Source organism: Lutra lutra, chromosome 6, assembly GCF_902655055.1.
Source record: "Lutra lutra chromosome 6, mLutLut1.2, whole genome shotgun sequence".
Classification (NCBI taxonomy): domain Eukaryota; kingdom Metazoa; phylum Chordata; class Mammalia; order Carnivora; family Mustelidae; genus Lutra; species Lutra lutra.
Window position 1 is genome coordinate 8,337,777 of NC_062283.1, and position 10,953 is coordinate 8,348,729.

Sequence of the window (10,953 nt, forward strand, 5' to 3'; positions counted from 1 at the left end):
ACATGGAAATTAAACACTCCCCTAAACAATCAATGGATCAGAGAAGAAATTATAGTGTCATTAAAAAATATCTTGAGGCAAAACAAAATAGAAACAAAACACAGTGAATCTAACAGGATGCAGCACAAGTTTCTAAGATGGAAGATTGTAGCAATAAACACCTGCATTAAGAAACAAGATCTCAAACATAGTAATTCCATACCTCAAGGGTCCAGAAAAAAGACAAATTGAGGCCAAAGTTAGCAAAAAGTTAAAGATTAGAGCAGAAAAGTATGAAATACAGGAAAACAATAAAAATTAACCAGTTGATTTTTGAAAGGATAAACAGAATGACAAAATGTTAGTGAAAACAACTAGAAAAGACCAAAATTAGCAATTAAAAATGAAACAGGAGACATTATAACTGATTCAACTGAAATAAAAATCCACTATGAACAACTGTATGCCAACAAACTGGACAACCTAAAAGGAATGGAAAAATTCTTAGAAATGTGGAGGAGGCGGTGGTAACCCAAACTCGGAGGAAAGGCTTGGGGCGTCAGGGGCAACTCGCAGCCAAAATGAAGGTGAAGATGCTGAGCCAGAACCGGACAACTATGTCCACAAAACAAAGCGGGACTTACAAAGAGTTCTAAAAAACTATGATCCTACCTTATATCCTTTTGAGGTCCCACAAGAATATGGAAGAGCTTTAAATGCTACCAAACTGGAACGGGTATTTGCAAAACCGCTCCTTGCTTCTCTGGATGGTCACCGAGATGGAGTCAGTTGTTCGGCAAAGCATCCAAAGAGCCTGGCTACTGTTCTTTCTGGGGCATGTGATGGAGAGGTTAGGATTTGGAACTTGACTAAACAGAAATGTATCCATACAATACGAGCTCATGAAGGTTTTGTATGAGGAAGATGTACTCGCTTTTGTAGGACTTCTTTTTTTACTGTTGGTGATGACAAAACTGTGAAGCAGTGGATAAATGTATGGACTGGGCTATGGAAAAGAGGAAGAAACATTGCATACAATATTAGGAAAGACAGCATGTACAGGAATTGATCATCACTGGAAAGAAGCTGTTTCTGCCACATGTGGACAGCAAGTAGACATTTGGGATGAACAAAGAACAAGGCCCAATGACCTGGGGATTCGACAGTTTAAGTAGTGTTAAATTTAACCCAATTGAGACATTTCTCTTGGGAAGTTGTGCTTCTGACAGGAATATAGTACTATAGGATAGGAGGCAAGCTACTCCCCTGAAAAAGGTCATCTTAGATATGAGAACAAATAGAATTTGTTGGAACCCTATGAAAGCTTTCATTTTTACTGCAGCAAATGAAGATTACAACTTGTACACATCTGATATGCATGCGCTGGACACTCCTGTAATGGTACATATGGATCATGTGTCTGTGGTGCTTGATGTGGATTATTCTCCCACTGGGAAAGAGTTTGTGTCTGCTAGTTTTGATAAATCTATTCGTATCTTTTCTGTGGACAAAAGTAGAAGCAGGGAAGTCTATCACACAAAGAGAATGCAACATGTTATCTGTGTAAAATGGACTTCTGACAGCAAATATATTATGTGTGGATCTGATGAAATGAACATACGTCTATGGAAAGCTAATGCTTCTGGGAAATTGGGTGTGCTTACATCACGAGAAAAAGCAGCCAAAGAGTATAACCAGAAGTTGAAGGAGAAATTTCAACATCATCCTCTTATAAAATGCATTGCTCTTCACCGGCATCTACTAAAATCTATCTACAGCCAGATCCAGGGACAGCAGGTCATGAAGGAAGCTCGCTGATGAAAGGAGGTGAATTGTCTCAAACATAGCAAGCCTGGATCATGGCAATTGTGTCAGAGAAGAAACACATAATGGCAGTTGTGAAATAATACTTGGTATTCCTACCAATCCTGATGTGTGATTATTTGTTATATTTTGATGTGCAGACTCTGCAAATAAAGTACTGGCTCTAGAATAATAACAAACCGTTCCGTTACATATGTAGAACACTACCCTGAAAAACGGTCTTGAAAGGTGGCCTCGTTGATAAGACTATCCAACATTTTATCCTGGATCTGCTTATTTCATTGAAGAATACAGTATTGCCAACTAACATGTTTATTACTGTTAGAAATTGCAGGTACACTTTGATCTATTATTGTAGATACACTGTACATTTGAATTTACATTTATGACCAAACATCTCTTTTGTTACCTTTAGTATCACTTTGGGTAATTATTGCAATGATTCTTCTGGTGATTACATATAATGTGTGGAAGAAATATGTCAGAACTTTTTAAAACTCATTTAATTTTCTGTGCCTTATTTGTATTTGGCTCTTTGAGACTTTAAAGATAATCAGTTGCATTTATATAACTTTTATAAATAATAATTATAATTTATGGTCAAGTTAAGATAATAAAACATCCTTTTCTCAGCATTGTAAAAAAAATTCTTAGAAATGTAGCCTCTGTGACTGAATCAGGAAAAAAAAATAGAAAATCTGAACAGACCATTTATAGTAATTAGAGGGAATCAGTAATTAAAAATCTCCCAATGAAGAAGAGCCTAGAATAAAATGGTGAATTTTATCTGCTATTCAAAGAATAAACACCAATCTTTTTCAAACTCCTGCAAAAAATCATGCAGAAGGAAAAACCTGCAAACTAATTTTACAAAACCAGCTTTACTCTGATAAGGGCATTAAAAATAAAGCACACTACAGGCCAATATTCAATAGTGAATACTACTTACCTGAGCAGCATGTTAAAAAGATCATTCACTATGATCAAGTGAGATTTATCTCTGAGAGACAAGAATGTTTCAACGTGCACAAAATCAACATGATATATCACATTAACAGAGTGAAAGAGAAATTCATGTATTTATTGCAAGAGACAAAAAACACTTGATAAAATTCAAAACCACTTATGATAAAAGTTCTTAACAAATTAGATATAGAAGAAACATAGCTCAACATAATAAAAACCATATACAACTATTCCACAGCAAATATCACACTCAGTGGTGAAAAAATGAAAGCCTTTTTTTTCCCCCCCATAAAGAATACAACAAGAGAGGGGTGTTCACTCTCACCGTTCTGATTCAGTATAGTACTGGAAGTCCTTGCTAGATCATTCCCACAATGGGGGGGAAAAAAAGACATCAGAATTGGAAAGGAAAAAGTAAAACAGTCTCTATTTATAAATGACATGATTTTATATATGAAATATCCTAATCCCCACAAAATTTGTTAGACTAACAAATTCAGTTGAAATTGGATGACAAAACTAACAAAATTTGCATATAAGTTAAATAAAGCAATAGGGTTAATGTACTAACAATAAATTTTCTGAAAAAGAAAGGAAAACATTCCATTTACAATAGCATAAAAAAATAATAAAATACTTAGGAATAATTTTAGCCAAGGAGGTAGAAGGAGCTCTATTCTGAAAAGAAGACACTGATGAAAAAAAATCAAAGACATAAATAAAGAGGTATTTATTTTCATGGATTAGAAGATTTAATCTTCTTAAAATGTGCACAATACCCAAAGCCATCTCTAGTCAATGCAATCCCTCTCAGGATTCCAATGGGATTTTTTTTTTTTTTTTGACAGAAGTGGAAAAAAAAAATCCTAAAATGTATATGGAATCACAAAAGACACAAATAGCCAAAGGAATCCTGAGAAAGAACAAAGCTGGTTTCAGGCTACAGTACATATTTATAGTATTTAATACAGCATAATATTAAATATTGTCCAATGGAAGAGAATAGAGAAGCCACAAATATGCCCATGCATCTATGGTAAACTAATATTTGACAAGGGAGCCCAGAACACTCAATAGAAAAGGACAGCTTCTTCTGAATAGTGCTGGGAAAATTATGTATTTACATTTAAAAGAATTAAACAAAACCCTTATACTACTCATAAAAATTAACTCACAATGGATTAAAGACTTAAATTATAAAAGAGGATGCCATAAAACTCCTAGACGAAAACAGGAAAAAATGGTCCTTAACATAGGTCTTGGAAATGATTTTTTTGATGACATCCAAAGCACAAGCAACAAAATAATAAACAAGTGGAATTACATCAAACCAAAAACCTGGTGTACAGCAAAAGAAATAACGAAAAAAAATTTATGGAATGGGGAAAATATTTGCAAGGCATATATCTGATCAGGGGGTTAATATCTACAAATACATACAATTCAATAGCACTATAATAAATAATTGCAATTTACAAATAGGCAAAGAACCTGAATAGGTATTTTCCCAAAGGAGATACAGAATAGCCAACAGGGTACATGCAAAGGTGTTCAACATCACTAATGAGTAGGGAAATGCAAATCAAAACCACAATCACCTCATGCCTCTTAGAATGTCCATTATTAAAGACCTTAGATATCACATGCTGGTGAGGATGTGGAGAAAAAGGAATTTTGTGCACTGTTGGTAGGATTATAAATTGGTACAGCCACTATGGAAAACAATATGAAAGTTCCTCAAAAAATAAAAAATGGACCTACTATATGATCTTGCAATTCTACCTCTGGGAATATATCTGAAGGAAACAAACACTATGTTGAGAATATATCTATACTCCCATGTTCATAGGAGCATTATTTATAAAAGCCAAGACACTAGAACAACCTAATTGTTTATCAACAGATAAACAGATAAATCCGTTATGATACACACAGACACACATACACATACATAAACATGCACTATTATGTGGTCAGAAAGAAGGAAATCTGGCCTTTATGAAAACATGGATGAACTTTGAGAACATTATGTTGAGTCAAATAAGGCACTTATATACAAATACAGTATAATCTCACTTATATGTGCAGATTATACAAACAAAAACAAACATCACAATAATCTGGAGAAGGAAACAATCATTCATGTCTAAAAGGCATAGAGGACCCCTCCCAAAATCAATAAAAACAGATCAACACCGCAACATATAATAGTGAAGCTTGAAAATTTTAGAGAAAAAGAGAATTGTGGGAGCTGCTTGAGATAAGAGACTCCTTACCTATAGAGAGAGGAACATCAGACTAACATCAGACCCATCCATAGAAACCTGGCAGTCCAGAAAGAGCTGCCAAGATGTATTAAGGCTAATAAATGAGAAAAACATGCAGCCAAGAATACTTTATCCAGTAGGGCAGTCATTCAGAATGGAAAGAGAGGTAAAGAGCTTCCAGGGAAGACAGAAACTGAAAGAATATGTGGCCACCAAGCCAGCCCTGAAAGAAATATTAAGTAAAGAGAGAGGCCAGGAGTAACATAAACCAAAAAGAAACAGAGACAATTTGCAGAAACAGGGGCTTTTCAGGTAATATAATGGCAATAAATTCATATCTTCCAATAGTTACTCTGAATGTAAATGGGCTAAATGCTCCAATAAAAAGACAAAGATTTGATTAAAAAAAAAAGCATGATCCATCCATATGTTGTCTACAACAGACTCATTTTAGACCTAAAGACATCTCCAGACTGAAAGTGGGGTGAAGAACTATTTACCACACTAATGGACCTCAAAAGAAAGCTGGGGTTGCAATCCTCATATCAGACAAATTAGATTTTAAAACAAAGACTGTAGTAAGAGATGAAGAGGGACACTATATCATACTTAAATGGTCTATCCAACAAGAAGATCTAACAATTATAAATATTTATGCTCCCAACATGGGAGTAGCTCATTATATAAACCAATTAATAACCAAAGTAAAGAAACACATTGATAATGATACATTAATAGTAGGGGGCTTCAACACCTCACTCACAGCCATGGACAGATCATCCAAGCAGATCAACAAGGAAACAAGGGTTTTGAAGGACACACTGGGCCAGATGGCCTTTACAGATATATTCAGAACTTTCCATTCTAAAACAACAGAATAGTCATTCCTCTTGAGTGCACAAGGAACTTTCCCAGAATAGACCACATACCAGATCACAAATCAGGTCTTAACTGAAAACCAAAAGATTGAAATTATTCCTTGCATCTTTTCAGACCACAGTGCTTTGAAACATGAACTCAATCACAAGAGGAAATTTGGAAGGAACTCAAACACTTGGAGGTTAAAGAGCATCCTGTTGATGAACGGATCACCCAGGAAATTAAAGAAGAATTTAGCAACTTCATGGAAACTAATGAGAATGAAAACACATCTGTTCAAAACCTTTGGAATACAGCAAAGGTGGTCCTAAGAGGGAAGTACATTGCAATACAAGCCTCTTCCAAAAAATTAGAAAAATCTTAAATACACAAGCTAACTTTACACCTAAAAGACTGGAGGAAGAACAGCAAATAAAGCCTCAACCAAGGAGAAGAGTAATAATAGAGATTAGAGCAGAAACCAATGAATTAGAAACCAGAAGAACAGTGGAATAGTTCAACAAAACTAGAAGCTTGTTCCTTGAAAGAATTAGACTGATAAACATCTAGCCAGACTTATCTAATAGATAAAATGGCGCAACTTAATAAAATCATGAATGAAAGAGGAGAGATCATGACCAACACCAAGAAAATACAGACAATTTTAAGATATATTATAAACAACTATATTCCAACAAATTAAGCAATCTGGGAGAAATGGAAGCATTCCTGGAAATTTATGAACTACCAAAACTAGAACAGGAAGAAATAGAATATCTGAACAGACTAATAACCAGCAAGGAAATTGAAGCCATTATCAAAAACTTCCCTGTCCCCCAGAAGAGTCCAGGGCTACATGGCTTCTCCTAAACATTTAAGGGGAATTCTACCAAACTTTTAAAGAAATAATACCCATTTTACTGAAGCTGTTTCAAAAAATAGAAATGGAAGGAAAATTTCCAAACTCATTCTATGAGGCCAGCATTACCTTGATCCCAAAACCAGACAAAGACCCCATCAAAAGGAAGAATTACAGACCAATATCTCTGATGAACATGGATGCCAAAATACTCAAGACACTAGCCAATAGGATCCAATAATACATTAAAAGGATTATTCACCATGACCAAATGGGATTTATTCCTTGGATGCAAGAGTGATTCAACATTTGCAAATCAATCAATGTGATAGATCACATTAATAAAAGAAGAGACAAGAACCATATGATCCTCTTAATTGATGCAGAAAAAGCATTTGACAATATACAGCATCCTTTCTTGATTAAAACTCTTCCCAGTGTAGGGAAAGAATACTTCAATATCATAAAATCCATCTACAAAAGCCCACAGGGAATATTATTCTCAATAGACAACAACTGACAGTTTTCCCTTATGGTCAGAAACATGACAGGAATGCCCACTCTTACCACTATTGTTCAACATATTATTAGAAGTCCTAGCCTCAGCAAAAAGGCAACAAAAAGACATAAAATCCACTCAGGTTGGCAAAGAAGGTAAACTCACACTTTTCACAGATGACAGGGTACTTTATATGGAAAACCCAGAAGACTCCAGCCCAAATTCCTAAAACTCATACTGCAGTTCAGTGATGTGACAGGATACAAAATCAATGTACAGCAATCAGTTGCACTTCTACATACTAACAATGAGGCAGAAGATAGAGAAATTAAGGCATCGATCCCATTTACAATTACATCCAAAAGCATAAGATACCTAGGAATAAACCTAACCAAAGAGGTAGAGAATTTGTATTCTAAAAACTATAGAACACTTATGAAAGAAATTGAGAAAGACACAAGGAGAAGGAAAAATATTCCATGCTCACGGGTTGGAAGAATAAACATTGTTAAAATGTCCATGTTATCCAGAGCAATCTACACATTCAATGCAATCTTTATCAACAGGGGCGCCTGGGTGGCTCAGTGGGTTGAGGCCTCTGCCTTCGACTCAGGTCATGATCCCAGGGTCCTGGGATCGAGCCCCGCATCAGGCTCTCTGCTTAGCAGGGAGCCTGCTTCCTCCTCTCTCTCTCTGTCTGCCTCTCTGCCTACTTGTGATCTTTGTCTGTCAAATAAATAAAATCTTAAAAAAAAATACCATCAACATTTTTCTCAGAACTGAAACAGTCTTAAAATTTGTGTGGAATCAGAAAGACCACGAATAGCCAGGGGAATGTTAAAAAAGGAAACCAAAGCTGGGGCCATCACAATGTCTGACTTCAAGCTCTATTACAAAGCTGTGATCATCAGGATAGCAGAGTATTGGCACAAAAGCAGACACATAGATCACTGAAACAAAATAGAGAACCCAGAAATGGATGCTCAACTCTATAGTGAACTAATCTTCAGGAAAGCAGAAAAGAATATCCAATGGAAAAAAGACTGTCTTCAATAAATGGTACTGGGAAAATTGGACAGCCATATGCAGAATGAAACTGGACTACTCTCATACACAATATGCCAAGATAAACTCAAAATGGATGAAAGACCTAAATGTGAGACAGGAATCTATCAAAATCCCAGAGAACACAGGCAGCAACCTCTTTGACTTTGGACACAGCAACTTCTTTTAGACATGTCTCCAAAGGCAAGGGAAACAAAAGTAAAAATGAACTATTGGGACTTCATCATGATAAAAAGCTTCTGCACAGCAAAGGAAATAGTCAACGGAACTAAGATGTAACCCACAGAATGGGAGAAGATATTTGCAAATGATATATCAGATAAAAAGCTGGTATAGAAGATCTATAAGGAAGCTTCTCAAACTCACAACCCCCAAAACAAATAATCCAGCCAAGAAATGGGCAGAAGACATGAACACATTTCTCCAAAAAAGACCTGCAAATCACCATTAGAGACATAAAAAAAATGTTCCACATCACTTGGCATCAGGGAAATTCAAATCAAAACCACACTGAGACACCACCTTACACCAGTTAGAATGGCTAACATTAACAAGACAGGAAACAACAAATGTTGGTGAGGATGTGGAGAAAGGGGAACCTTCTTGTACCATTGGTGGACATGCAAGCTGGTACAGACACCCTGGAAAACAGTATAGAGTTTCCTCAAGAAGTTAAAAATAGAGCTACCTTAAAAATCAGCAATGGTACTACTGGATATTTACCCCACAGATACAGATGTAGTGAAACAAAGGGGCACCTGTATCCCAATGTTCATAGGAACAATGTCCACAATAGCCAAACTGTGGAAGGAATTGAGATATCCTTCAACAGACGGATGGATAAAGAAGATGTGGTTTATATAGACAATGGAATATTAGCCATCAGAAAGGATGAATACCTATCATTTATACTGACATGGATGGAACCTGAGGAGATTATGCTACATGATATAAGTCAGAGATTGTCAATTATCATATGGTTTCACTTATTTGTGGAACATAAGGAATAGCATGGAGGACATTAGGAGAAGGGAAAAATGAAGGGGAAGAAATCAGAGTGGGAGATGAACCATGATAGTGTATGGACTCTGGGAAACAAACTGAGGGTTTTAGAAGGCGGGGGGTAGGGAGATGGGAGAGCCCAGTGATGGGTATTAAGGAGGGCACATATTGCATGGAGCACTGGGTGTCATGCACAAACAATGAATCATGGAACACTATATCAAAGACTAATGATGCACTGTATGGCGACTAACACAATAAATAAAAAAAACAAAAACTTAAACACAATGTATTGTCTGATAGCCATTTGTATGTCTTCATTGGAGAAGTGTCTGTTCATATCTTCTGCCCATTTTTTTTATATGATTGTCTGTTTTGTGTGTGTTGAGTTTGAGGAGTTCTTTATAGATCCTGGATATCAACCTTTTGTCTGTACTGTCATTTGCAAATATCTTCTCCCATTCCGTGGGTTGCCTCCTTGTTTTGTTGACTGTTTCCTTTGCTGTGCAGAAGCTTTTGATTTTGATGAAGTCCCAAAAGTTCATTTTCGCTTTTGTTTCCTTTGTCTTTGGAGACGTATCTTGAAAGAAGTTTCTGTGGCTGATTTCGAAGAGGTTACTGCCTATATTCTCCTCTAGGATTCTGATGGATTCCTGTCTCACGCTGAGGTCTTTTATCCATTTTGAGTTTATCTTTGTGTATGGTATAAAAGAATGGTCAAGTTTCATTCTTCTACATATAGCTGTCCAGTTTTCCCAGCACCATTTATTAGAGAGACTGTCTTTTTTCCACTGTATATTTTTTCCTGTTTTGTTGAAGATTATTTGACCATAGAGTTGAGGGTCCATATCTGGACTCTCTACTCTGTTCCACCTGTCTATGTGTCTGTTTTTATGCCAGTACCATGCTGTCTTGGTGATCTTTGTAGTAAAGCTTGAAATCAGGTAACATGATGCCGCCAGTTTTATTTTTGTTTTTCAACATTTCCTTAGCTATTCGGGGTCTCTTCTGATGAAAAAAAAGTTCATCATCACTAGCCATCAGGAAGATTCAAATTAAAACCACATTGAGATACCACCTTACACCACTTAGAATGGCCAAAATTAGCAAGACAGGAAACAACATGTGTTGGAGGGGATGTGGAGAAAGGGGAACCCTCTTACACTGTTGCTGGGAATGCAAGTTGGTGCAGCCACTTTGGAGAAAAGTGTGGAGATTCCTCAAGAAATTAAAAATAGAGCTTCCCAATGACCCTGCAATTGCACTACTGGGTATTTGCCCCAAAGATACAGATTTAGTGAAAAGAAGGGCCATCTGTACCCCAATGCTCATAGCAGCAATGGCCACAGTTGCCAAACTGTGGAAGGAACCAAGATGCCCTTCAATGGACGAATGGATAAGGAAGATGTGGTCCATATACACTATGGAGTATTATGCCTCCATCAGAAAGGATGAATACCCAACTTTTGTAGCAACATGGACGGGACTGGAAGAGATTATGCTGAGTGAAATAAGTCAAGCACAGAGAGTCAATTATCATATGGTTTCACTTATTTGTGGAGCATAACAAATAACACGGAGGACATGGGGAGATGGAGAGGAGAAGGGAGTTAAGGGAAATTGGAAGGGGAGGT

General features: G+C 36.5%; 1 pseudogene; it reads left to right on the forward strand.

Moving 5' to 3' along the window:
- The first annotated feature begins 560 nt into the window (after nucleotides 1-560).
- LOC125102972 (DDB1- and CUL4-associated factor 13-like) lies at nucleotides 561-1,886 on the forward strand (annotated as a pseudogene).
- Nucleotides 1,887-10,953: the final 9,067 nt, after the last annotated feature.